We start from the raw sequence: 4,794 nt of genomic DNA on the forward strand, positions 1-4,794 counted from the left end.
TTGTTCAACAGTGTGATTAGTCGCCATTAATTTTTTAATCGCTTGACAGCCCTACCTGTAACAATTTCCAAGTAGAGCCAAATAATCATTTCATTGTATGGGACAGCACAAGAAAGCAAGTATTCAAAAATAAACTAGGATACACATGTCACAGTTCATGTCACAACTGCACCTGTATTTCCCCTCTATAGTTCCCCCTCAAGGGCACCCATTTTAGGCTCCCAGCTCCTCAGCCATCACCTCTCTTGGGCACAGATATGTCTCTCTCCCTCCTTACCAGGGTATTTCCAGGCTGCATAGCTGGCTGCCTATACTGTGAATTCCCCAGCAAAGTCATAGTGCCTAAGCAGGCCTGTTTTACTTTTCCCCTTTGAGACAGTAAACAATGAAATTGCCAAATTTAAGTTAACAGCCAGCTTTTTCTCAGAAAGCACATTGAATCTTAAGGTAAAAGCATTACAGAGCAAATATATTTAGAACAATCAATGAAGCTACACACATGCTAATAAGCTTACCAGAGATTAATCCCAACAAGGGCTCTGACCAGTGAACAGTCCTTCAAACCCCACCCCAGGGGTTTTCCTTTGATTACCAGTTCATCACTCCTTAGGCTCAGAGCAAGAACATTCATAAATCTGAGAGTCCCTTCTTTATACAGTATGGTTTTTTAAACCTGCTCTCAGCAGAAAAAAGGTGCCTCTGTCAGGGCAAAGCTTCAAAAGGCTGAATTCTTGCATAACCAGTGTAGACATATTTGCATACCCCTGTTCCTACAGATCTCCTGGGAAATCAATTTAACTTTAAAAGTTCGTTCTCATCTCAGCCCACTGTTTCGAATAGTCCTTTGAAACCCACAACACTTCCCAAGGTTTACATTAGTCATGTCTCCTAGACAAGTTACATACAATCCCACAATAACTCATAAACATTTGCATTTGAATACAATAAGCTCCTAAAATACTTAAACTTAATTCACTAAGATTTGTCCAGGATATTGCAGGAAAGTTGCCATACTGGTCACAATATTTACTTTAATTCAGGTATACTTGGTCCTGCCTCAGTGCAGGGGGCTGGATTAGACGACCTATCAAAGTCTCTTCCAGTCCTATATTTCTGTGATTCTATTAAGGGAAAACACAAAGTAGAAACTCTTAATCCCCTTCTGGAATTTTCCTGTAGGAAAATTCAGGGAGTCCTTATAGATTTTCAAGTATCCTCTGAGTGTCTTTTTATTATACTAGCTCTAATTAATTCTTCAGGTATTAATTTCCTTAAGCTAAATCTAACTTTACTTTTAAAGTACAGAACTATTCTTTTGACTTTTTTTCCCTCCAACTTCTCCAATTCACCAGCATTAGCGGTGGCAAATCACACTTCCCTCACTAAGCAAGAATTGTATTCAGATCACGTATTTTAAAATTTACTGTCTCCTTCATTTGTATTGTGAGCCTGGCACATAGTTGTTTGGGATTGGGAGGATCTTTTAAAAAAAAAAAAAAAAAAAAAAAATCACACTAGTTTCCCTAAAAGATTTCTTAAATATGTTTATTAGTTTTCTACCCAGAATTTTCTTTTTCATGGCCCACATCTAAAGCTGTAATTCTGATTTCTGAGGGCCAACAATATTGAAGTGTATGGAATTTTTTCTCTCTCTTTTTTTTTTTTTTTTTTTTTTATTAAAAGAGAGAGAGCTGTAGAGAAATACAACATGTGTTGTTTCTAAGGGGGTTTTCTCGGCTATATAAATTTCTTGTGATAGCTCTGAATATCCTCCAAGTTTACTTGAAAGACAGGAATTGTCGTACACTAAGACTAAGAACATCCTAGCAGACAAGACAAATTCTTGCAGATATCGTCCCTAGCCTAGAGATCAAGAGGTGTGCAGCCCTCCCAGCTATTTTTACATGACAGTGAAATGAAAATGTAGTCCTAATATTTTCTTCCGTTAATTGTTTGTTCAATCACCTCACCCATTTCTTTGCCCACTTGAATTACTCTTGTTTTATTTTTTCCCATTTGGTCACTATTCTAGTCTCCTGATATTAAAGTTTCTAGGGGTTACTTTAAAGAGAGGTGTCGTCCCAAATAGCTCACTCTTTACAGCAGAAGAAAGGGCAATTCTAGAATTTATCGACTGATACAGCTCACTGCAGGCAACAGGAAACTTTCCACTGACAGCAAAGGGAGCTGAATCAAGCCCAGCTTTGTGTGTTTAAGAGCAATGCTGTGTTTGATTTGCATGAATGGGTGATGGCTGCTCTCTAGGCTGACACATTGGGGTTTGAATCAGGGCCCTCCAGAGGTAAAAGCATGAACTATATTATATTCCCCCTGAATCAGCACAGAAGGGGACCCGTAACATGCACTTACCAGGGATTACACATGTCCAAATTCTCCTTTTTTGCTCTAAACTGAAGGAACAAGACAAAGTATCTTTGCCTCACTTGCAGAATTGGGAGGGTGGGATGATTCTGACCTCTTTTTCATACCCACACCCCTCCTCTATGATTCTGGTAAACTATTTATATCCACTGTTTGAAATGCACAGCTAGTCCATACCTTAGTAAACAATTAGGTAAGGTGTAACCTTGCTCTACTCCATCATTTATTTTCTCTGCATTCATAGAGATTGGAATAGCTTTATTTTATTTGTTTTTCCAAGTGGAAAACCACCATCAAGTATCAGCTGCTAGTTGTTCCTCCAAAACCTGTTTGACCCCTGGTGCCTCACTGCAGGTTGAAACATTCCTGGGTCTTTTGTCTAGTGCCTTAGCATATATTTATGCTCTCCAAATTAAATCAGGAATTACATACAATGCATTGTCTTTTCTTAGTTTGGCTTCGGTCACTGGCCTTGTCTCCAGTAAGGAAATTAGTACAGGTGTAGTTACATCACTGTATTTAACCAGAACAAACCCTAATGTGAACACATTGCTCTAGTGCAGCTTACTTTGGTACTTTACCAGATCAAGCTGTACCAGTGCTGAAGGACTAGGTTAGGGCTTTGCCCCCCTGTAATGGCATTGGGTGCAAAATTCCTTAATGTCAACAAGGCCTTTGGTAGGGCTTCCTCTTCTGGCAAGCCTTTGTTAGTATTGGGTTCAGTTTCTTCTTAGGACGAAAAATTAAATCATTTGGAAGTGAAATCTTACAGGCCCCAAGCCTTTCCTGAATAGCCACATTACCACCTCTCAAGTTTTGATCAAATAGATTCCTTTTAGGTATTGTTCAGCTTGTGACTTATTTCTCAATTCAAATGCATTAAATGCAGAAAAGCGAGTAGTGCTCTCTTACAATGCCTTTTTTTTTTTTAAATAGCAGAATCACTTGACTATTCTCTTTCATTAGGCTAGCAGCCCACCTGCTTTGTCCCTTTGTTCTTAAAGCTGCTGTTGAGGCATTTTCAGGATATTCTCTGCTTGGTTCAAGAAATGGGATATTTAATGCTCCCTTTCCATTATTTAGCAGATAAACATTTTTCAGATCCTCCCTTTTATGTTCAGTTTTCCAGTATTACTTATTTTTCATAGCATTCAAAATTATACTAGACATTTCACAAAGAACATGAAGATGTCCCCAGCCCTAAAACATTTGCAATAAAAATTTTATACAACACACAAGTGAACGCCATTAAACTGTAGAGACACTGAAATGCAAGAAGATTAAAGTTATAGCAACACAATCATATACACCTCTACCTCGATACAACACTGTCCTCAGGAGCCAAAAAATCTTACCGTGTTATAGGTGAAAACACGTTATATCGAACTTGCTTTGATCCATCGGAGTGCGCAGCCCCGCCCCCCTGGAGCACTGCTTTACCGCGTTATATCCGAATTCGTGTTATATCGGGTCACGTTACATCGGGATAGAGGTGTAGCTAGCTTTGCTATGTATATATTCCAGTGGTTATGTTAATATGTATTATTTATATATTAAAGAAATATTTAAGATAAATATTACTGATTCACCTATTGTAGGCATCATAAGAGATTAATTTTCAGGCCACAAAATTACAAAGTTATATATACTATTTTCAAGCTTCAAACTAAGACCAAAGAACTACTACTAAGGCCCTGCATCATGGAGCGTTACCAGCACTCCTAGCTATCTTCAAGACACCACTGACTTCCTGAGGAAACTAGAATCCATTGGTGATCTTCCAGAAGCCACCATCCTGGCCACTATGGATGTAGAAGCCCTCTACACCAACATTCCACATGAAGATGGACTACAAGCCGTCAGGAGCAGTATCCCCAATAATGTCACGGCAAACCTGGTGGCTGAACTTTGTGACTTTGGTCTTCACCCACAACTATTTCACATTTAGGAACAATGTATACCTTCAAGTCAGCGGCACTACTATGGGTACCCGCATGGCCCCACAGTATGCCAACATTTTTATAGCTGACTTAGAACAATGCTTCCTCAGCTCTCGTCCCCTAACGCCCCTACTCTACTTTCGCTACATTGATGACATCTTCATCAACTGGACCCATGGAAAAGAAGTCCTTGAGGAATTCCACCATGATTTCATCCATTTCCATCCCACCATCAACCTCAGCCTGGACCAGTCCACACAAGAAATCCACTTCCTGGACACTACAGGGCTAATAAGCGATGGTCACATAAACACCACCTTATACAGGAAACCTACTGACCACTATACTTACCTACATGACTCCAGCTTTCATCCAGACCACATCACACGATCCATTGTCTACAGCCAAGCTCTAAAATACAACCACATTTGCTCCAATCCCTCAGACAGAGACAAACACCTGCAAGACCTCT

Source organism: Emys orbicularis, chromosome 1 (assembly GCF_028017835.1).
Source record: "Emys orbicularis isolate rEmyOrb1 chromosome 1, rEmyOrb1.hap1, whole genome shotgun sequence".
Lineage (NCBI taxonomy): Eukaryota > Metazoa > Chordata > Testudines > Emydidae > Emys > Emys orbicularis.